Source organism: Rhinolophus sinicus, chromosome 15 (assembly GCF_057876585.1).
Source record: "Rhinolophus sinicus isolate RSI-liver-muscle chromosome 15, RSI-T2T, whole genome shotgun sequence".
In the NCBI taxonomy this organism is placed as follows: domain Eukaryota; kingdom Metazoa; phylum Chordata; class Mammalia; order Chiroptera; family Rhinolophidae; genus Rhinolophus; species Rhinolophus sinicus.
The window spans coordinates 41,360,503-41,385,574 of NC_142515.1; the positions used below are offsets into that span (position 1 = coordinate 41,360,503).

General features: G+C 39.8%; 1 protein-coding gene across 4 annotated transcripts in view; it reads left to right on the forward strand.

Annotated features, from left to right (window-relative positions):
* The window catches only part of CABCOCO1 (ciliary associated calcium binding coiled-coil 1), a 563,526-nt gene that overhangs the window by 113,953 nt on the left and 424,501 nt on the right, over positions 1–25,072 (forward strand). For 3 of the 4 annotated variants that reach the window (XM_074339487.2, XM_088792036.1, XM_088792038.1), the window contains exon 1: positions 4,376–4,527. The exons of the other annotated variant lie outside the window; for it this stretch is intronic. The gene's annotated coding sequence lies outside the window, so the exon portion shown is untranslated. Of the gene's footprint in view, positions 1–4,375; positions 4,528–25,072 lie in introns of those variants that run through there. 4 annotated transcript variants of the gene reach the window in all.

Below are 25,072 nucleotides of genomic sequence, written 5' to 3' on the forward strand. Positions count from 1 at the left end.
TTCCTACTACGTGCATTTGGATGATTCCAAGTCTAAGGTAGGAAATGTATATGGTTAGCCTATAACATACCAGAGAGCAGGAAGCTACCAAAGATTACTCAGGTTGGTTTTTTTAAAAAGACTCAGCAGCTAACTTGAAGAGGCTCGTAGGGGTCAAATATGGGATAAGCAAAGTTCAGAACTCAGGGAGACCAGAGAACATTTACAGGCAGGGGGAAAAGACCTGAGTAGAGTGGGAGACATTAGCAACATAAGCGGGATGAAATGATGGGTGGAGAATAGTTTGTAAAGAAGGGACCTGAAATAAAAGATCTTTAAAATGCTGTCTGAATCTAACATGGAAGTCTGTCCCTCCAAACGTGTCTGGCCACTTGCCCAGGGTAATTGAGGCATTTACTATTTCTAGGGTGAGAGAAGCAGAAAGAGAGACCCCTTGTTGTTGAAGTGACTAGAATGGATGGAAATAAATTGATGGGGTCTGTCTGTGGCATCTCTCTTGAAATTACAGTAGGTTCCAGTCTTCATCACTCAGCTTCAGCTGTTTTCAGAAGGGCTTTCCTCATAATTACTGCCATATATTATATGAGAGCGCTAAATCAGGTGAATGATTGCTTACCTATATTTGTTTATGAACTATGGTCCTCTTGCAATTTACAGCATCGAATGGGTGCCTGTCTTTAGCGTTTAAATGGGTTGGTTAGGCTCAGAAAAGAAGATCGCAATTCTAAGCACTCCTGCAAGACTCAAATTCGTGTACCATTGAGTCCTACTCCTGAGGAAAGAAACACGACTCCTCTTTGATACTACGAGGTTCCTAATTATTCTTCTCTGAGAAGGCATGAAGGGATATCTAAACACATCATGTATATTTTATCTTCCTAGGCTTTCTGTTTCATGCACGGTTACTTTGAATATTCTACTATTTTAAATCAAGATGAAAACAAGTCTTGGGATAACTAGAGAGCATTGCCCTTAAGGAAAGGACCTTGAGACCCCAAATAAATAAATAAATAAATAATCATCTTCCATTTGCATAATGCTTTTAATTTTTTCAAAGCCTTTTTCACATCTATTATTTCACTTGATCTTTCACAACCACCATGTGAGGCTGTTCACTTGAAAGCAATGAACTTGAAAGCAGTGAACATTTAAAATGTTTCCAAAAAATGTAGTAAAACCACAAAGAAAATTCCCAGAGCATCTATACCATCGCTCTAACTTAAACTGTATTTACTGCAAATTGTATTGACTCAGAAGAGATGGCGGCTCGTAAATACAGTTTCTCTGTCCTGAACCACATTCAAACTGCAGTTGTTATGAATACAAAAGAGCTTTCCGAGTACATAACTGTAGTTTTGCTGCATTAAAGCAAAAGCCTGGCATTTGGACTAGAAAACAGGCTGTAACTGTGTCTGCTGTGCATGGCAAGCATCTCAGTGCCTGCCAGCCATGGGGTGGATTTACATATATTGACTCAATCCAGCATATGAGTAACGATCAATTTTCTTGATCTATTCTATTCTGTCAATCTGTGCTTTTGCTAGCAAATGAGGAGACATTGCTGTCAGCCAGAAATAGAGTTTCCTGGGCTTATGTGAGCTTTTAAGATCTCTTTTCTACTTAATTAAAAGATACATACAGTGGTTGGCAGAGAGCAGCAGGCAAGTAAAAGTAACAAAATTCACTATGTATAGATGGGTTCCTGGAAGAAAAATCTTGAAGAATGGCTAAATAAATGTAAAGGAAGTCTTCTGTTTCTGAGGACAGTGTATTTTTATGTCAATTTTATTAATAGTAAAATAAATACAAAAGGACAAACACAATGTATCAAGAGTAGCCAGTAAAAGCATCCTATTTAGGAGTCACAAATTACTCTTCCAGGTAGCAATATGTAACCCGCCGGATCAAATGAAGAGAAAATGTTTTTCCTTTTCAGTCTCTTATATTAATGTATCATGTCATATTAATTCATTTGGTTTTGGCCCAGATAATCTCTGCCCCTAAACTGTACTGGAGTTGTAAGTAAGATGAAATAATATATACAAAATGAGCAAGCAGTGTTCCCATAAAGGACACTAAGGAAAGCTTGGCCCATGGCAGGCACCAGTGTGCGCCCTCTTACCTCAAATGCCCTGATGATCTCAGTGAACTCATCAGGCCCCCAGGCAAAATCTGAATGCGTTTTGGAGAGTTGGTTTTATGGTAGGTAAGGAACCAAATGTTTCTGCTAGTGGGTACAGTGGTGCAACCTTCCAGTTTCTACTTTTCTGACTTTTAAGTGTTTCGGGGGATGGGGATTCTGAATCTGTCCTAGAAGTGGGACACCATTATGCATGCATTTATTGACTTTAATGAAGTAGTGGGCTGATTGGGTTTGGCTTCTGCATGTTCCCTAAGACCTTCCCGAATGCTAGTGCCAAATACCTTCAGAAATGTCTAGGCTTCCCAGGGGATGGATTTTAGGAATAGCACACGTTAGGAAGGAACAATGGCTGAAGTCCTGTGCTCCAGTGAAGGGAACAGGCCCTGAGCCAGCTGCCAGATCTTGGTTCTGGCCTGGCTTTTCCATGGAGGAGTTCTCTGATCCTGAAAAAATTATTGCCCTTTTTGCACCTCAGTTTTCTCATCTGTAAAATGAAGATATTGCAGTAGATGCACAATTTTCAAGCTGATTTCAAGCTAGGAGTCTTCTTAGCAACTATTATTGGGATAGAGTGGGTGGAACTCTGGGACCCCACTGCTGTGACAATGTTAGCAGCTCTGCTTGTTGCTGTTTTATAAAGTGTGCTTCCAATCGATTTTCTTCAGACTGAAGCTAAAAAAGGCAGTAGAGCACCTTGAAGATTTCTAACATCTCTAGCAATCTATGATCGATTTGAGAATATCTGAGCCTTTTTCACCATTGGGTTTACAAATAAGTATTCTGTTTTCCAAATCCCAGGACTGTCTTGGAGCTAAGTCACCTCCAGTTCTCAGTGGTTCTTCCTCATTGGTCACATCTGACAACCATAGCCCCCATTTGGTTAGCTCACAGATATAGCATGTGGCACATAGGACGAATTCAATAAATAGGTATCAAAGGGCTTTCTGATTCCTATAGGATCCATAATTCTAGATTTTAGCCAAAGCAACTGGTGAGAATCACCAAAAACGGAATGGGTACCAAAAGGGGCAAGCATTTGGCGTAGGAACAGACGGAGAAGATAAAAAATAAAATGAAGATGTCTGATCCCTAAAAATCAAGACATCGACACAATTTCTACATTTATTTCCTAACCCATCTCATTTGGTTTGGAAATGAAAATAGACATATGGTGCTCTTTGAAAAAGCTGCATCTCCTTTTTGATCTCGGCCTCCACTGCCTCCCCCTTGACACATGGCATTAAATATGTGAGGCTGAACATTTGCCCTATGGAGACAGTGGAATGAAAGCGTTCAACCCAACCAGCACAAGGACTGTCGTAGTTGGAGCTGAGATCACCCCAGAACGGAAGTGCAAATCCTTCTGGCTAGAGGTCTCTAATAAGGATCTGTAGGCCATGGTAGACTGTGAACTAAAGTGTATACTTACTTAGGGCAAGACTGGCCTTTTCCCTATTATGTCAGGATTCTAATGCTCACACTTAACCCCTAATATGTTGTAACTCACCGTACTAGGAGCATTCCCTTTTAATACAGTCTCACTTCTTTTAGAATTAGGAAATTGAGACCTGTGGTGGCTACAGGACTTGCAACAAGGACACATATTTAGGTTGTGGGACAAGACAATGTGCTTGGCTTTATGAATGTTCTTTGATGAAGAGGTCATTATCTTCATGTTATCTGTGGCTCACAGATGTGAGAATGGTCCATGAGTAAATTAAGTCAACTTACATTTATTGAGCATCTACTATGTGCCAGGGATGGTGCTAGGTACTCAAGATACAGTCACAAACCAGACGTGCTTTCTACTTTTCGTGAAATTCACAGTCTTATGGGGAAGACTCTCAATAAAGTTCATTTGAGCAAAGGCTAAGAAGTAATCTGAAGCACTGTAAGCCTCAAACAGTTAAGAAGGGGATCCAGCCTCCTTATCTGGGTGATCAGGGAGGGCTACTCTGAGGATAGTGTGATGAAGCTGAGAGCTGAACAATTGAAAAAAAAAAAAAGGAGGTGGATAAGCCAGGGTTTTTCTAAAACAGCTTGATAAAAATTACCTGGGCACTTGTTTAAAATTGCGTATTTCCAGGCTCCTTCTCTTGGAAAGTCTCATTCAGTAAATGGAGGGCTGAGATGTAGAAATCTATTTGCAAGTCCTCCAGGTTGTTTGTGCAATCCAGGAAGTTTGGGAAATCCTGAATGAGGTGATGAGTGTTCCAGGCAGAGGGACTGTCTATACTGAGGTGCCACATTGAGGGATGAGAGAACCTGAGAGATGCTCTGTTGGCTCAAGGCAGGAGTGTGATGTCAGGAGAGGATCAGGAAGAATTTGCTAGACAACTTTTTAAGACATTGAACCTTTGCACAGTGGCTGAGCAGAAGCTTGGGTGAGTACTGGGACGTGGGGAGAAGAGGAAATTAATGACTACTCAGCAGAAGGAGCTGGTCCTGCTAATTCCTCACAGCTGCCCCCCGCCCCCAGATAAAGTTTGCTGTCACTTATTTTAAACAGTATTTTCTGTAACACTGAGGAGAAATGTAGGTCGCTGAATAAGAGGGGTGGTTAGCAGAGGAACCTTAGAATATCTTCAGCTTTCTTACAGAGTGCCTATAAGGATGCATAAATTTCTGCAGAGAATCACTTTCTGGCTTACATTTCAACAACATGTAAGTATCATGATGAGGAGACTCATCATCCACACACCTGGGCATCTCCTTTTGTGTGAGAACCTTCTCACCTGTTTGTGTGGCTACGCAAATGGCTTTTAGAAGAGATTCGGGGCACAGGAACAAGGAAGGTTAGCCTTGCTTATCTTATATTTCAGGATAAGGAGCAACCCTGTCGTTAGGTTTTAGAACCCTGGCAATGGGTCGATGGAGTCATCTCATATTGGCTCGTGACAGCCTATTGTTTTGTCTTTTTCCATTTGGGTATACTGTGACTTCACATTGGTAGCTTGAAATCAGTCATGGGGGGGAGGGCAGTTACACCAGGAAAATCAGCAGCTGACTTTTTTTTCCCCGTTGCTGAGAGCCTGTTCTTAAACCCTTACCGCACCCCACTGCCTAACAGGTATCACGTTTTTGAAGTCATGGCTATTTTTACATGTGAGTAGTCACTGACCAGACTCTCCTACCAATGCAAGCTCCTTTCTCCCTGTTTTTTTTTACTGGGGAGGAAAGTCTTCTTCAGGATCTTCAGTACACTTCTGTTACTTTTCCTTGGTGAGACCTGTGTGGCATTGCCATCCATTCAAAGGAGGCTGGGATGGTGAGTACAGGGCAAAAGAGGGTGGGGCTTCCATGTTGGGCCCCAGGCGATCCTGACTTGAACTGTGAAGTTGGACACAATTACCCGGAACAAAACGGAGGCTCTGTTAGTAAGGACGACAGGGACTTCATCCTTGGCCAGGAAATGAGTAATATTTCCCACATTAGTAATACAAGAAAAGGATGTATGTGGTCTCCAAGATCCAGAAGCCTGAACAGTAACAGAACTGAAATAAGTTCTCCCTGTTTTGTTTTTGTTTTGACAGCTGTTGGCATTTTATGCTCAGCCTTTTATAGCAATGATTCTCCAAGTGTGGTCCTCAGATCCGTGGCCTCAGCATCATCTGGAAAATTGTTAGAAATGCAGATTCTTGGGCCTCATCCCAGATCTCCTGAATCAGAAGCTGTGCAGGACGGAAACAATGGCGGTGGTGGCGGAGGGGAGGGGAGGGAAGTACCATGTTTCTCCGAAAATAAGACCTAGCTGGACAATCAGTTCTAATGCATCTTTTGGAGCAAAAATTAATATAAAACCCAGTCTTATTTTACTATAAGGCCGGGTCTTTAATATAATAGATTATAATATGCATGTGTCTTATATTAATTTTTGCTCCAAAAGACGCATTAGAGCTGATGGTCCGGCTAGGTCTTATTTTCGGGGAAACGGTATAATTAAGCACGTTGGTGTAGCAATCTGTGTTTAATAGGTGCTTCAAGTGATTCTGATAGATGCTGAAGCTTGGGAACTACTGTCTTAAGAGCGCACCTAACTCTATCAATGTAATATGAGTAAAGTGAACTTCAGTGAATGATAAGCACCTGGCTGGTGTTAGCCACATAGCACGGTCCTTCATTCATCCTTTTACTATTCATGTGTTGAGCACTTGTTGTTGTCACCCTATGTCATACAATTCATTGCCCACCAACAGCCAGAATGATCTTTTAAAAAGGTAGATCAATTATACTATTTGCTTCCTGAAAACCTTTCAGTGAGTTGTATAACAAGATGAAATACAAGCTCTAAGTCCCTCCATGGCTTGGCCTGCCCACCGCTCCCAACTCCTTTCTCACTACTCTTCCCACCCTCTTGCTGCTTCCACCAGGCTGACCTCCTTTCTGTGGTTAAATCTCTGTTGTCATTCTAGGTCCAACTTAGAGTTCGCCTTTTCAGAGAAGACATCTGACAACTTTAGCAAGTGTACCCCCACCTGCTCCCACTTATCTTCATGTTAACCGCTGATTTTCTTCCTCGCATATGACACTATTGTGTCTATTTGCTTATTGTCTGGCTCTTCCACTGGAATGGAAGCTCCACACAGGATGCTCTCTGCCTCTCAGTGTCTAAGTGGACCCTGAACACGGGTCTCAACACATATTTGTTGAATGAATTTCAGGCATTACCTTAGATGTGTCAGAACTGAGATTTGAATTTCTAGGGGAAATGAACAACTGAAATCAGCACTTTGGCAGAGGCATATCATACTTTTTTTCACTTGTAAACTATAATCTATTTTACGTGTAGAAACCAAATTTACTTACAGGAAGCTCTTGAAGGGATCATGAAACTTACTTGTCTGGACAAGATCAGTTTACTTCAGGCTGAACTGGCAGTATGTTCATTTATTGACGGGAGATTGCCAGGAACTTGAAAAAGAATACCAAAATGTCTTCTTATACCTTGTACCATATCATATAGGCAAGTAACTGACTCAGAAAATTTATGATAGCTTTATACTTGTTTTTCTCAGAGACTGTTCTGGAAATACAAAGATGAAATCAGACTCCAGTGCCATCTAGTGGTCATGTTTAGTTCTTCGAGAAATAAAATCCAATATACTCTAATGATTTTTCACTTCTTTGGGAGGTTGTGTGTGTGTGTGTGTGTTTGTGTCTTTCTAGTCTTACATATTACTTTAGTCATATTAAATGGTGATGTAGGTTTGATCAAATTCTAGGAAATTCATGAGGAACATCAGTCCTTATTCTCAGGTTGTGATAGACATGTAGGTGTTTTATAAATAATAATTGTATTAGGTCACCGTTCATTTAAAGCTATACAATATTTAAGGGACTGAAACCATTTGATGTCCTCATTTGGAGGTGGGCATTGGTGGTCACTCAGAGGCAAAGAGAATCGGGAACTTCTGATCTCCCTCCAGTCCCCAACTTTCATCTTACTTTGTTGTATAGTCAGATGTCCCATCCTATCCTTGTTTTCAACCTCCTCCATTGGCTCATAGTGACGCCCTTTGCAAAAGACAGTCAAATCTTCAGTTGAAGAAGCAAAATGGAGAAATTATATTAGACAAAAATTAGAAGCCCCCCAACGTTTATTTTATAAAATTATTTCCATCGCATGATTTATAGCATGATTTATGGGGTCTAAAGAAATGAATGGGAATTGATATTCTGAGTGCATATGAAACAGACTATGCCCTGTGCTAAGCTTTTTATGTACGTATATCTTTCCAAGGTAGCAGAGCTTGAGTCTGGCGCTTTAGACCGCTTGGCCATCCTAACGTCTATGGACATATATCTTTGCACACTGTACAATCCTGCACAACATGGATGATTGCTCCCTATTTTTGAAAGAGGGATAATACTCATAGAGTTGGCTTTTGTTGAGCCTATAATATGCCAGGCTTCGTGCCAGGTGTTTTCAATGCATTGTTTTATTTAATCCTACAAACTTTTGGAAGTACTCTTATGATATGTTCAGAGGAAGACACTGAAGCTCAGAGAAGTGATTGCCCCAGATTTCATATCTGGAGCCTGGAATTGGAGTCCTTCTGGGGGGCTCCGTGGTGCATTTTTTCCTACTCTTTCTCCAGCATTTTAGAAAGAATTTTTATTTTTAATTATTAAAAAAACGATTTCTCTTTCCATTCCACATCCCATCAGATGATTGGCAATTTGAGGGCAAGGACCATATCTGATGCCTGGCATGTAAGCACCCGGTAAGTGTTTGTGGAATGAGTTGAAGGAGGCAGGCTTGGAGAGATTCCAGTTCTCTAGTCAGTCACTTGGTTAACATTTGTATTGGTTGTTAATCCTGCGTTAAAGACTATCCTGAAACCTAGTGGCTGAAAACAACAAACATTTGTTATTTCCCAGTTTCTGTGTGTCGGTGTACCTGGGTCTCACAAAGCTGCCGTCCAGATTTTGACCAAAGCTATAGTCATGTCAGGGCTTGGCTGGTAGAAGATCTGCTTCTAAGATCGTTCACATAGCTGTTGGCAGACCGCAGAGGATCCATGTCCAGCTCACTCATGTGGCCATTAGCAGACCTCATCTCCCTACCGTGTCAGTTTTTCTGCAAAGCTGCCTCACAACATGGCAGCTGCCCCATCCCCCTCTTCCCCCCACGTCTGCCCCTGAAGTGAAGTGATCCTAGAAAGAGTGAGAAAGAATGCCCAAGATGGAAACCAAGTAGCTTATATTTTCACAACCTGATGTCGGAAGTGTTGTCTTTTCACTTCTGTTGTATTCTCCTCATTAGATGTGACTCATGAAATCCCTCCCACTTAAGAGGAGGACATTACACAAGGGCCTGGATCTAAGTCAAGGAGCTCGTTGGGGGCCATCTCAGAGGCCACCAATCATGACTGGTGGCACATGTGCTGAATATTAAGCCTTGAAATCACTCTGTAATATTTCAGATCAATGCCTTGCCATGTTAACCAAGAATGTTAGTAACCGAGCTGAGGCGGGTTCTCAAAATGCATAGGGGAGCTAGTTCTGGTGTTAGACACATTCGATCCAAATCCTAGTGCCCTCTGTTCATAACTGTGACTGCGTTGATGTCTCCATGCCTTAGCCATGAAGTAGGCATTATACAAGTATTTACCTCATAAATCTGTCATGAAGATTAAATGAGATAGTGTCAGTACATTGCTAAGTACAGGACCTGATGCATGAAAACAGCAATATATTTCAGCTTACATGGTCTTCATATTTGTGGGAATTTATTTTTAACTCTCCAGAGTGCTTTCTTCTGTATTTCATGTTTTATTTTCTTCACAGTGTAATCCTAGTAAGGTGGTAGAATTTGGTACAGTTGTACCCATTTTAAATATTTAACATTCGAGACATAAAAATTGAATGACTTGCCAGTAGATGTTGAAGGCAAGCTTGTAATCCAGTTTTGCTTTTGTCTAACTAATTTCTCCTTCCCAATTCTTTCTAATTTATTTTTTAAATATCTCAGAGGGATGGGCAAGAAACATCCTCACTACCCCATGCTTATATATTTGGTATTTGTTGTCACAGAGCTTTAAGAATCACCTAGATAATGAACCTAAAAGTTGTCTTAGAATAGAATCATAGTTTGAATGTCATAAAAGAACAATCTATAAACTAACTGCAGTACATGCACCACATTCTAAACTGTGCTGTTATGGTAGCTTAGGAAACCCACATCCTGGCTTTGGTTCCTCATTCTAAGAGCATGGTTTTTCTGTTAAGTTAATGAAAAACAACCTCATGAGACTCAGATTCTATCCCTTAATTTGAGAATGATCTCCCAAAAGGCCTAGGAGACGTCTCATGATAAATTCCAAATGATATTTTACCTAAGCCAACAATAAAACTCGGTAATAGAGACATTGAACCACAAATACATTCACATTTAATTCCTGTTATTCTTCAAGTCCTCAACCACTTCTCTCCTTTTCCCTCCCAGAAAACCCCAAATTCAGGCCAAACAATAATGAAGAAAAATATTGTTGACTATGTGTCATAATCACATCTGTCTTTAGAAACAGAGGACTCTATTCCCCAGATACTAGATTGAGCCTTGAATCATTTTAACTTACGAAGCTGATCTATTTAGAAGAAATGACATTTTATTATTGAAGCTCAGTGTTCCCTTTTCTCCATTTCCTCTTTATAAAATGAATAAAGATCAGCTTCTCTGATCAAGCTATAGCACACCTGTGCTGTTGATCTCTCCTTTAAATGATTATAGCCTTCTTATAAACCATGTGTTGTCAGGTCTCACATATGCATACAAGCTACCTAACCTTTGAGACTTTCGCTTATTGGATTTTACAGGGTACTTTGAATGGATTAGAAGGCGGAAAATGTGGGAGAGCAGGAGAGAGAGATTGTAGATGAAGAAGGGGCTGAAATAATGTCTAATATTTTTTTTTTTTTAGTAATTGGAAATCTAGAACAAAACAAAGTTCTTAATACCTTTGTGGAATATCAAGCAAAGTAATTGGTGCCACTTTAATGTTTAAGAAAGGGAAATCTTTCAAAGTCAGGATCTGTAAGCTTCTTTATGTCCTTTTCCCTGGCTAACAGACTTAATTCCTCTGGGTAGTCTCCAAAGGCAATAGGTCATCATTTCAACTGGTGTTCATGTCCAACCCTACAGTTGAGCAAGAGAATCATGTCACCACAATGACCTTTCTGGGGGCTGACCTAATAGAAGACTTCATTCTTCAGAGCTGTTAAAGATTAAAGAGCATGTACATCAAAGCCCCAGTGCCATCATAATAAAGTGTCTGGATGGATGGGTGTGTGTGTGTGTGTGTGTGTGTGTGTGTGTACCGGTTAAGTCCATATATACAGTGAGATACAGAGATAAGCATATGTGTGTATGTACATATATTTTTATGTATGTATGTATCTATGTATGCATCAATTTATCTATAGTAAATCATCTTTAAGTAATGGCCCATACTCAGATCACATCTGGATTATTGTATATAGCTCTGGATCATACGTTTTATGAGGGTTCTAAACAAGTTAAAATATATCCAGAGAAGGAGCTTAGGATAAGGAAAGATCTAGAAACTACTGGGTAGAATGAATAGAAGAAGCTAGTAGACATTATTGCCCTGGAGAAGTGAAGATATAGTAAGAGCAGAGTCACTTTCAAATACTAAAGCAGTGTCACCTGAAGAGCGAAAAGTCTTGCAATGTGTCACTCCAGGAGCAGAGCTAGAACAGCTGGCAGAACTGACAGGAAGGTTGGTCCTCAATGGTTGATGGACTTTCTAACCACTTGAGAATGCACCAAAGCAGTTGGACCAGTCAATACAGCTGTCCTACAAGTGTCCAGTTCAACTAACTGGAGCGTCTCGCCCATGTAGCAGCCTAAGAAACTATGCTAGATGCCTTTTCAGAAATCCAGACTCAGGTTGTCTACCATGTACTGATTATCCAACAGAATAATAATAATAATAATAATAGTAATATTAATAATTATAATAACAGCCAACAGTCATATAGCATACTTACTCTGTGCCAGGCCTTGTGCAGTTACTCGTACTTTACCTGTCAGAAGATAACAACTCCATACAGCTCTTTGACTCCTGGTGTGAGGTAGAAAGTAGGAAAATCATTCCAGTTTTTGACAGTGAAAGATAAGTGGGGTGGCAGAGAATTCAATCAATTAGACAAATAATGTGTCTTTGTTCTTCGGTTATTTTTAAATTATCTCTTCCTTTAAACAAAATGTGGTATGTACAAACAATGGAATATTAGTCATATATAGAAAGAAAGTTCTGATACATGATACAATATAGATACACCTTGAAAACATTATGCTAAGTGGAATAAGCCAGACATGAAAAGACAAATATTCTGGGATTCCACTTATGAAATATATAGAATAGGCCAAATCACAGAGAAAGAAAGTAGGTTAAAGATAACCAGGAGCTGCTGAGAGAGGGGATTGGGGAGTTATTGCTTAATGGGTAGAAAATTTCTGTTTCGGGTGGCTATTGTATGGGACAGCACAATTTGAGAGAGTTCCACTCTGGCCCTTCTCTGGCCAAGCCCCTTCCCAAGAGGTTAGTGGTAGAAGGGGGCCAAAGGGTCTTAAGTTTTCCTCTTCCTCTTTGTTTCTCATGTGGTGGGAGCAGGCCCAAAGTGGGACCCGTAAGTGCCAGAGCCGTGATAAAACGGTCTATCTGAGTCAATTTAAGGGCATTTGGGTTAGAGTCATAATTAAGCATATAACAAGTTCACAAGACTTGATTTTGAACCTAGCAAGTGCAGGTAGAAAAAGAGGTCATGGTGGGAGAGCTCAGGGTGTGAAGATGAGAAACAGAAGACTGAATGAAACTTTGTGTTCATGTGGTCACCTTGGTGACATATTTCTTTCTGGGGATTTGGGAGAGAGAAGGATTCTTTCCAGACGCTTTCAAGAGTGAGGGAAGAATGTTTACATTCTGGTGGAAGATGGGACCTTCCTGACTCCAGGTTCTGGTGTAGCTTAGTTTGTAAGCGGCAGGCCTTGAAGCTGCATAGCTGTGGTGGAATTCATAACAGATGTGAAGAAGATGGTCATGCAAAACTAGTACTGCAATAATGTGTCCCAAATAAAATTGTATGGCGTCTAAACTTCCACTTCTTTTATGGTACAATGTGGATTTCTGCTTTTCCTTAAATTCTGCCTTCTCTCCAAGGAGATCACATTCACAATCCCCTTTCTCAAGCTATGGAACTGAAGACATAGGTCAAAATCAGGGAAACCTAAGTTTGGCTGAATCAAAGCCCCGGTGAATTTGGAGATGAAAGAATGAATTATCAGTTTTCTTGTTGCTGATTCTTTTTTATGAAAAAGCCCTTCGTTTACTGTCTTGGCAATAACTGTTCAATTCTGAAAAATTATACCTTTAATTTCCCTTTGGAAATACTTGCAACAGTGAAGAGGGGAATTTACTCTCCTGAAGTCAGATGGCGGCCTTGATGTCTCTGGTAGAGTAATGCAGTTAGTGAGCCACCGAGAAACCACCGTGAACTTGGCTACTGTGGGAGGAGAGTCAAAAAAAATGGCACCTTCTCTTTCCTTGACTTCTCACTGAATCTGAAGAGGAAAAGTGCAGTTGTTCTAAAACACATGGCTAGCCCTGGATAAAACAGCAAGGTAATCATATGATTATTATAAAAATGTCTTACAAAATATAGAGATGGACGAACTAACAGTTAAGCTAGCCTATGTTGAGTGCCTACTCCCTTCCAGACACTTCTCATGCATTTGTACTCTGAGACCCATTATATCCATGACAAAACAGTTGCGGCTCAGAGAGGTCGATCACTTGTCAAAGGATGCAGAGCCAATATGTGGACTTAATCCTGTCTGATGCCAAAGGTCATAAGTGAGGTGATGCTTGTCTTTCCCCTTCTTAGTCTCAGTTTTCTCAGGTCCTTGGGCACTTGACGTTCTCATTAGTCCTCACTCTATTAGGGCTTCCCTTAGTATTACCTGCTTGAGTCTCTACTCTCCCCACAGACCCCGTGCACCCCACCTAACCTGTTTCTTTTCCCCTGTTCCTGAAATTTGACTCGTCCTGTTCTTATTTCCTCAGTACCTTGTTATTTTTACTTTCACGAATTGATATGAAGAGATTAATATACTGCTCATCACAGCAATATTTGCATATTGAAAGAGGCCATCTGTGAACAGTATGTCCATGATCCAAAGAAATGATTCTCTAATACAGAAAAGTTCAGGATCAAGGCAGGCTAATGGAGAAATAACGTCCATACGTCTGTGTGTGGCATTTGCCTGTACATGTGTCTGCATGTTTTGACCAGAGGATTGCTGCTAGGGAAAGACTTTCATAGTATTCTCCTAACATATTTCATAGACCAGTGTTTAACAGTCTTCTTTTATTGTTGCTCCTTTAAAGACAGTGTTTTCCTAATTGCTCCTTCCCATGATATATTGTCACCTCTTTATGTACTAATGTAACCTGTGCTTTATACATAAAAAAATAAGATTTTTTAGACTCCCAAGAACCAGCTTTTGCCCAATTGTGGATAATATGCATGGTAACAGACTAATGCTTTCCTACCTTACTGAGAGACAGGACAGCCTAGTCTTAAGAGCAAACTCGGTGAATTAAAATCCAAGCTCCATTATTTCCTGGCTGTGTGACCTGAGCAAGTTATTTAAGTCCTTGGTGCTTCAGTTCCCCCACGTATAAAATGGGCATAATAATAGTTGTTGTTCTGTGGGCGTTAAGAGAGTTAAATGCATGTAAAGCACTTAGAACAGGTCTGGAGGCAGAGTTAGAAGTAAGTGTTAAATATTATATTTCATGTCAAGGTACACATAGAAAGTGATGTTATTTGTACTGCACACAGGAGGAAACCAGGGTGGGGGAATTTTGTGTTGTCTGTATGGGGCTTATTAGAAAAAAAACTGGTTTTTGTATTATTACATAGTTATTTTAAGAAAATGCAATCAGGAAAAACAATTTTAAATTTGTAAATCATTTTCAAACAAAATAATTTCAAAATGTAATACTGAGAAACTTGAACTTCTTTGTTACCATTTACAGAAATCTTTCCTCTAGTGGATTGTGGCTAATGGTTTAGGGGAGATGCTTAAGGGCCTTAAGAATCATAATAACAATTCTGAATTCGAGAGGGGTATAGAGGGAGTCATTTAAATCGTGCCTACCATTGAAACATTTTTGTCGGCTACTTTGAAAAAAGGTTGAACATTTTAGGACTTTGAAGATTTGTAACCCCTCATATCTCCTGGTTGACTTGTAGTTTGTGTGTTACAGGAAGTGGTGGACCACGTCTCAGTGGCTGGGAAGCCCTGACATTACCCATCCCCTCCCCCATTTTGTGTAAGCCTGGCCCAGAGCAAAGATGAGTGAGAGGGATTTTTCCTAAGAGAAGGCCTTTTCAGAAGAACATTACTAAACTGTCTTAGTCTAAAAATGAAGACGCAAGTTGGGCCTGTTAAAAAAGAATTATTTGGGGTCCTATTCAGCACAGGCATGGCATGCTTCAAAAATGGGAGGGCCATTGAGGTAGCAGAAGTAGTCACAGCTCAGAATAGCTGTGCTGAAGGACAGCAACCAAGGTCCAATTTACAGGGGATGTCAAAGGACGGGTTCTGACTGGATGGCACAGGAGGCTACCCCGTGGCTCTGAAACCTGTGGCTGGGCTGGTTTCCTGGGCACAGCCCAAGTACAGGATTACATTCTGCTCATTTACTACCCGCTTCCTCCCTAGGCCATGTGGAGAGCCGCTGGTAGATTTCTAAAAATACAGAATTAAATCTCCTCTCGCCTCTATTTGAATAATTCCATGCTTTTTATTATTCTTTCCCAGCAGTGAACTCAGAGAAGTACTGTGTGTTCTAGCCAAGCCTAATGATTGTTTTATAAATATTTATAAATAAGATACTATCTTCTTTTCTTTCTCTCCTCACCCTGGCTATACATTATTTGGAGGCCCATTCTTCCCTTCCTAGCAGCAGTTTTGACGTTTTGCTGGGCTGGGGGGTGGGGAGAGAAGGCATCCAGAGTTTGACATTTTTCTTTGATTTGCTTGCCTGTATTTCTGAGTCTTTGTTAAGAAGCTTCATTCTGAAGTATTTAAAGGTGGCCTCCTGAGGCTGCTTCATTGTTCAAATGTGCAAAAACCAAACTGAAGCGTCTTAAGGAGATTTAGAGTCTTTTGCAGAAGAGAGAACCTGTTTAGTAAATTCATTTATCAACAGAGGAAACTTTACTCTGATTAAGACAATGTCTTTTGCCTATCCTAAAAAGCATCAGAAATATCGGGGGCAAAAAAGTCAAGAACTGACGCCAATAACCAGTTTTACACACGTAGATCGGTCTTGTTCTTGGAAAGACTGCTGTTCATATTCTTGCAGTGGATTGCACTCCATCTATGGTGTTTGGAAATTGTCCCTAGTAACCATGGCTTTCAGAAAGTGGTACCAGATTAATGAGATTATGTTTACTGTGTCCAACTATTATACTGATTTCTATTGTTGTGTTCTGAGCATGAAATCACTACAGAAGCTAACTGTTAAATAAATGCACGTTTCCTGTCTGGTACCAATATGTTCTCCTGATCTTCACTGACTGTAATGAGACAGTATCACATCAGAGAGGGCAGAGCGAGACTGACAGGCCTTTCAGAGTGGGCACCATCTTCATCAGAACTTGCTTTCCTAGTTTCCAGGTGTGCCCAGAGCCAAGGTTATTCAATTAAAATCCTCCAGGAAGCTAATCTTGATGACAAAGGGAGAAGTGCTAGTGCAGGCTGCTTCATAGGAGAGCTCTCGGGGAGCCGGGGTACATAATCTCAGGAATCCAACCCCCACCGCCACAACCACCATAAGAATAGCAACAACGACAAGGCAAGAGTGTGTCAAGTTTCTACTTTGCACAAGAGCAGGTTTCATACAAAGCGCTGATCTTACCTAATCTCATTTTGCAATGATACTGGGGAAACAGCACATTTAAAAGCGTTTGGGACAACCCTATGGAGAAGATGATTTATTCCCAACTTTCTGAGAGATAAGGAAACTGAGGCTTCATAAGTGAGGGACTAAGTAATTTGCCCGAGGTCCAAGAGTGGCACAGCTGGGATGCGCCTGAGACTGTCTGACTCCACACCTGGTGTTCTGAAGCCCTACACTACACCCTGTCATAAGGAGCTTGAGGTGCAGTTAGAAGAGCTCTTTACTGTCCTCTATTTTGTCATCTGATAAAGAACACGTAGAGATGTTTTCTGATGTTTTCAACCATCTTGTAAAGTCCTCTTTACTTTGGGATCTTTGCTCTTCAAATAAGAACCAAGGCAAGAATTAGACCCTAGGATATCCTTTGGGAAAAGGACAAGTTCCTCCTCTCGTGTTGTCTAAACGGTCTCCATGAAACCAAGCCTGGATCTTGCGAGGCTGCCCCAGGTGCTAATTTGGGCTAGAACATCACAGACATGGAAGTTGTTGACTGGCTGAAAGCTGAGAGCAAGAATCATGGCTTGATGTGCCCCAGACCATAAGAAGGCTGGCTGCAAGCAAGCTACCAACCCACACACCACAAACCCAGCAAAGCACCAAAATGCAGCCCTCCCTGGCCTCTGTGGGAAAGCACGGGAAAGGGGGCCTGGAAATTAACCTTGTCAATTTTTAAAATCAAGGTAAGGCAGAACAATGAAGAGCTTTACCAAATTAGAACTGTTAGACCACTTCCTTCTGGGTCAGCAGCATGGCACACAGCAGTGGTTTTCACGTTTTTACATTTTCAAATGGTGGGGCACTTTTGAAAAAATGAAGTCTCGTGTAGATTTCCACTAATCAAAAGTTTACATTGGAGAGTCTCAGATTGTACGTGCAGCTGCGGGAGAAGGGACAGGAGGCCACCTGATCACCTGCTCTGCTCGCTGTGCCACTGACGCTCCACCAGAGCCCCCTGAGGATTTGGGAACATATTTGGGCAGACTCAAATTTACATTAACTTTGAATGTGTTTTACAAGCAAAGACCAGTTTCAGTTTAACCAAACTAATATATTGTCCTAATGATCGCAGAATTTAAATTGGCCAATTTCAAATAAAGGTGAAAAAGAATATGCAAAAATAGAGTATTTCAAGCATCATAGAATTTAAAAATAAAACTTTTTATAACAGAACTTTTCAAAGATACTCAGAAATAGACTATCAAATGAAACTTTATGTATTAATCACCAAGGTCCAACAATTAACAACATTTCGCCAATCTTTAATCTACCTTAATCCCATTTTCCCCATGGAATATGTAAAGAAAATCATTTCACCCATTAATACCTCAGTATGCATTTCTTAACAACAGGACTTTTTAAACAAATGAACAAACAAACAAACAAACAAAACACACTGTTATGACACTTAACAAAATCAATAGTAACTCTTTACTATAGTCACAGCATTTTAGTTTTGGAATTTTAACCCACTCAGTGTTTCTCCAAATGTATTTCAATGTTAACATCCATTAGATACTAACAAAGGATGTTTTTGGACAAAGGGTTTCATGGTCAAATTATTTGTGGGAACCTCTGGTTTAAATAACGTTAAACAAATTTTCCATCTGCAAGGCTTCTTAAAATCTTCAATATGCGAACTTCTGTGTGACTCTCCAAGAGGGAAAAAGATTATGCAGAAGTTTTGACATTGATTCGACTACTGACACATTTTTTTTTTTTTTTTCATGAGAGAGGACAAGCCTTCCACAAAATATTACATGAGTAGGAAGCCGATCTGCACCCCTGGATGATAAATTGCTCGAGGGCTTTCATGTTTGTATTTCCTAGAGAGTTAAGGACACAACCTTGTTCTTAGGGGGCAGTATTTGATGACCATCAATTGTCGTCATGCCAGACAGTGACATGCTGCTCAGGAGAGGTCTACAATCTAATCATGGAGAAAGACAAATGCTATTCGAGCAATTCGAGAACCTCCTGATGTGGGGCTCCATCGAATGTTACGGCTACAAATTCAACAGGATTCCAGAGATGGGTAGATCCACGTGGCCCTGGAGAGTTCCTCTGTCCAGAAGTTACAAGATGAAGCTGCAGCTTGGGCAGGGCATTGAAAGATAGGAAGGAGTGACAAAGACATGTGGAATATGACTGAATAATGAATACAAACCCATACGTCTGAAAAATTATGGTGTGTTCAGGGAAGTGAGGAGGCCAGCCAGGCTAGGGAGTGATGAGAAAGGAGATCTGATAAAGAGAGTGGAGTGTGAGAATGTTGAAGAATTTGACAGTCCATTTGGAATATGATCCAGGTGGCACGATGATAAAGTATTTGAGAGCAGATATTGTATCTTTTATGGCATCCATCCAAGTAGAATACTTTAAAAACAGCAGGTATTTAATACCGCAGACAAACAGATGTTTATATATATGGAATTCCATGGACTGTAACAAGCTGTCGGTTCATACATCTCAGCATAAACTCATTGTTCAACACAACTCGCCTATCGATTACTGCAGACAAGACCCTAAGAAGGTTGGTCACAGGATGGGTCTGTTTTCATGGAAGTTAGGAAGGAAAGGAAAGATCAGAAATGTGGTATGCTTGGGGGCAGAGGTTACCAAAACAATGAGCTCTGTCTTGAGGATGAAGGATGGAGAAGTTGGAGGAGGGGATGACTTGAGAAAACAAAAGCCTGAGGGTGTTAGGCCTCTGGGACAGCAGGGAGAGAAGAAGAAAAAAGTCACCAGAGGGCAATAAAAAGTCTTCACTTAACTAGAAAGTGGAGTCACATTTTCAAGGGGGTTTGGGAGTTAAGAACTGGCACCAGAGGGCAGGGGGGTAATCTACATCAGTGCTACTCATAGGATGGTTCCTGAGCTGATTCAAGCCATCAAATTGTTTTTGATCAACAATGAAATAAGCATTAAAATTGTGAGCAATCCAGATGGCATGGCTGAACACCCAAGCAAGTGGTTATTTTCTAGTAATGAATTTGTGTTGTATTTTACAAAAGTAATAGTTTAAAAAGTGTTAAGGAAAAAAGAATGCTTCGCCACAGATGGTTTGAGAAGCACAACCTAGATTATCCTTGAAAATGCCCTGAGGAATATATCTTCCCTCGCAGCCGGCTTTCCATCAAGCATTAAAATAAGTGGCTGTTTCTTCGTTGGAGAGCCAGATGGCTTGCATTTATAGGGCATCATATTAGAAAATTACACACCCGATTCCTAGAAGCCATAGCCAGCATGGGGAGGAGCTTACACCGGAGAGGCAGAGGAGAACTGGGAAGGACTAAGGTGGCCCATCTCCTCTTCACTGGGGTTTATTCTCACTGAGTAGATTAACAGGAGAAATTATTGGCCCTGTATGAATGATTTCCTCTTACTCTTTCTTTCCTTCCCGTTTTCCTTCCCTACCTCTTTGCACTGACCTCTAGCAAAAAAGAAAATCTCTGCATTTCAACAATAGTTGGGTTTGTTAAGGTTTAAGCTTTAAGAAGATAAATAAGAAAGTGTTCTGGAGAACAATGAGTAATTCTGAGCTCTTTATTTCTAGAGCATCTATGAGTAATTTGGGCATGCCACCTTGCAAAATTTTGTTACGTCTTGAATTAATATTCACTTAAGAATAAATATAACTTTTGAAAAACCATTTTGTAAAACTGGTCAGTTTCTAGCAGCCAATGTCCTTTAACCTCCCTCTATGTGGAAAAATAAAGACTTTAAATTATTGTCAAGCAAAGAAGAAATGTTATCAAGCTTCAAAAAATCCTTTAAAATTTTCCTTTATGGTAAAGTGTCTGGGGAGATGATATCCATACCATCCAAGGCTTTTAAAGAAAAATATCTGGGGGTGTAAAAGTTTGACTTGGTAAACTCTTGATAAAAAATAAACAAATAAATTTTCCAGACATACCTCTCTTACTCCTCAAATTTCTCTCTGCCCCCTACCCCCTATTCCAACTGCAAGGCAACATGACATCCTGAATAAACATGGATTCTAAAGTCAGTCAAGTGCAGATTGAAATCCCATCTCTGCCACGAACCACTTTTGACCTGAATTTACTCATCAGTAAAATGGGGAGAGTGATATTTCAGGGAGGGCTGCTATGAGGATTAAATTTACAAGCATGACTGGCACATAGTAGGCATTTTGGGAGATGAGAAAAAGTTAATCAATACTTCTCCACTTCTGTTTTATGGAGAATTGTGATATGTCCTTTGCACTCCCAATACATATCTAAACACCGTTTTTCTCTAATCTCAGCCTTTTCGCTGGTCTACTAGCTGTGCAATCTTGGATAAGTAGTTCATACTCATACATCTGGAGCTCATTCTCTTAAACCCTCTCACTAGGAAATATAGTAAATATAAATAATACCTATGAAATATAAGTGCTTAATATGTGCTAGCACTGTCCTAAGTAACGACTCATTTATTTTTCACATCAACCCTATGAAATATGTGTGTTTGTTCATTTGCATTTACAGATGGAGAGAATGAGAAAGAGTAGTGTGAGGTGACTTGCCAAGGTTACCCACAAGCAGATGTTGGCAGAGACAAGAGTCAGGCCCAGAAACCTCTACTTGAAATCATTATGCTAGAATACACATCAGCTCATTTCAATTTGACCTCAGAATTTAATCTAAAATGATATCTCAAGATGCTCCTTCTTTGAATCTAGGATTGAAAAAGAAAACAAGGAAGGTTCTTAGATGGTTCTCAGCAAGAGATAACCATGAAGTGAGTCCCCAGAAGGTGGAGTGGCTCTGTTATATGGTGGACCTGTGCTGGGGTAGACTGTTATTTGTTTGGCTTCCCTTTAGCAGGAATCAGCTGGGTGGAACCCAAATTGGAAAGGTGATTGCTGGGCATAACATCTTCTGAGTAGCTACCAGTGTCTGTTGCCTTCTTACCAAAATGAATCAAAACTGTGTCTCCCGAAAGCCAAATAATGGATAACATTTCTTGACCATCTACTCTGTGGCAGCCACTGCAATGAGTTCTTTAGGTAATCATATCTAATCATGACAGCAACCCTTTTCAAGAAAATGCTATTATTTTGCCTGTTTTATAGATATGGAAACTGGTGTTGTGAAAGACTAATGGATTTGCCTACACTCATATAGTTGATAAATAGTAGAACTGGAGAAAGAAGTTGTTTTATGGATTTCTGACTGAATAGAGGCAGAAAATTTGCATCATAGAAGGTTCTAGTTGAATTCCTTGGTTTCAGATTCCCTGGTTCATCACACTCTGTGTGGATGAAAAGCTGAGGCCAAGGCGAATGAAGCAACTTGCACAAGGTCCTCAGATCATTAATGACCGTGCCAGACTTAGAACCCTGCTTTCCTATTAGCCTGCTCCTGGAATTTTCCTGCCACACCACACCGCCTCTTGCTTGGGATTAAAGAGTGATTACAGAATCCAGGACGTGAATTTTCAAAACTCCTATAACGTGTTTTCTGCATTTAATTTTAAGGGCGTGGAAGAGGGGAAGTTGGAATCAGTGATGTTAGAGAATCTTAGAGGTGGGTCAAAGAGAGTCAAATATGGAGAAAAAGGTCCTACACAGTATCCTTAGCTGGCCCCTAGTGAACACTGGAGTGCTTTGTTCAAAAGAACTCAACTAAAAATAAAGTGGGAAAAGTGTCCCTATAGGAAAAACATTTCGTGCGAAAGTATGATTTCAGTAAGTCAACCATTCCAAGTTTAGACTGTGATTCATTTTACAAATGAAGTTACGCCCCCAGATCATGTATGCATCCAATTTCAGCCTTTGGCCATATTCTTCATCACTCTTGTGGGACACGTGTTTATTAAATTATAGCCCAAGCCCTGGTTCTGCGGTGTGGACTGTTTATCTTGTAGATCTAAAGTAACATAATTATTTAAAGTAAGTTTGAATGGCATATTATTAAATTCATTTTTTTCTCTTCCACCAGCAGAAGGTATTCTCATTTTCTAAATTTAAAATATTTATCTCTTTAAATTTTGATACAATATCTTTGATATGTACACAATAACATTAAAAGTTGTGTGTGTAATTATACTGTCAAATGGTTCCGTTTTCCTTCTTAATCTTCCTCCAGCACATTCAGCCTCGAAGAAACGAGGCTGCCAGATTATAATAAATCATCCCTGCAGGCCCCAAATATTACGCATACAAGAGAAATATGGGAGGATACATATTTTTTAAGTACATACATATATACATTTTGTATTTGTACACATGGATACATATTGTTGGCACTTGGACTTAATTGCCTGACTTTTGAATTAAAGAATAGGTATTTAAGGGTAGCAGATCTATTCCACACACGCCTCAGTCAAAGTGGTATTCAAAATCTATTTGTTGACTTGACTGTTTTACACTAGATAAAGTGCATGCAAAATTGTATAAATATAACAGAACAATACCAATTATCAAGTGCCCATTATATGCGAGGCATATTGCCTTTAAATTCACAGCCTCTTTGCAAAATAAATTCTATCGACCCTTTTTATGATTAAAGGAACAAAAACAAAAACAAAAAAAACTCTGGGACTCCGAGAGATTAAACAGTTGAAGGAAGTCAAACAAGTAACTGGCCGAAGATTGGGACCTAATTAACATGGGTTGGAAAACACTTTGGCAAAGGTTGACTAATGCTTTGTACAATGCCAACCCTGAAATTCTTAATTTTAAAGAGCACGGGCCATGTCTTGTTCAAAGCACGACCTCTTTCTTTCAATCCATGCTACCTTTTGGCATTTGTTAAAGAAGGAAACTAACATTTATTCAGCACATACTTTCTACCAGTTTCTATGCTGGCCCTTTGCACATGCTGCTTCATTTAAATTTTTTAAAAGACTTTGGAAGTTCTGACTCTGCTCAGGTGCTGCCTATCACGGCCAAAAGTCAAGACCATTCTACAGGCTGTCAGAAGATATGAGTTCCAGATGTGTGATGAGGGTAGGTCACAAATGCACTCTACATCCTCAGTTTCTTCATCTGTGAAATGGGATAATAATACAGTTCCTGACTACCTCACTTTTCAATCAGGGGCAACAAGTTAGAACAGAAAGTATTAGAAGAGAATAAAATCATATGTATGAACAACGGTGGTCACCTGTACGATATAGTCACACTGGTGGTATGAAATATGTGCCAATCATGCTCGTAAATGTAATCCTCATAGCAGCCCTCCCTGAAATATCACTCTCCCCATTTTACTGATGAGTAAATTCAGGTCAAAAGTGGTTTGTGGCAGAGATGGGATTTCAATCAGCACTTGACTGACTTTAGAATCCATGTTTATTCAGGATGTCATGTTGCCTTGCAGTTGGAATAGGGGGTAGGGGACAGAGAGAAATTTGAGGAGTAAGAGAGGTATGCCTGGAAAATGTATTTGTTTATTTTTTATCAAGAGTTTACCAAGTCAAACTTTTATACCCCAGATATTTTTCTTTAAAAGCCTTGGATGGTATGGATATTATCTCCCCAGATACTTTACCATAAAGGAAATTTTTAAAGGATTTTTTTGAAGCTTGACAATATTTCTTCTTTGCTTGACAATAACTTAAAGTCTTTATTTTTCCACATACAGGGAGGTTAAAGGACATTGGCTGCTAGAAACTGACCAGTTTTACAAAATGGTTTTTCAAAAGTTATATTTATTCTTAAGTGAATATTAATTCAAGACATAACAAAATCTTGCAAGGTGGCATGCCAAAATTACTCATAGATGCTCTAGAAATAAAGAGCTCAGAATTACTCATTGTTCTCCAGAACACTTTCTTATTTATCTTCTTAAAGCTTAAACCTTAACAAACCCAACTATTGTTGAAATGCAGAGATTTTCTTTTTTGCTAGAGATTATTCTTGCAAGAAAATGAGTCTTTTAAGAGTAAAGCTTAAAAACCGTGAAAAAGAGGGAAAAATCATCAGAAAAACTTATTGAAAAACGCTAAAAAGATCAGAGAGTAACTTTCTAGTCTGGCTATAGCAATGTTTTTATTATGAGTTTAACATCTGACCCTACTGTCCTGCTTCACCAAAGATGTTCAACTTTTTATTGTATTAATTTCAAATTTATATGTGCATAAAGAAATAACCTACTTTCTCGGGAACATGTTCCATTATAGATTATAAATAACGCAGTGAATCAGTTATTTTCAAGCATATTTTTGTTCTCTCACTTCAGTACTTTTTGAGCATCAAACCAAAAGACGATCCCTTGAAACAACACAGAACTTTTTATTTTTCTTTTAATAAAACCACTCTTCTTTTTTTTTATCACATTTTCATTAAACATTTTATGAATGTACTAAAAAATATTGAAGCCAACATTAAAACGCTCTACTCTCATAGCAGAATTATGTTCCTTCATTCTTCTCACTCTGCGTGTCATGGAATGTTCCAGCCAAACTGCGAAATGTGGCCTGTGTAGGC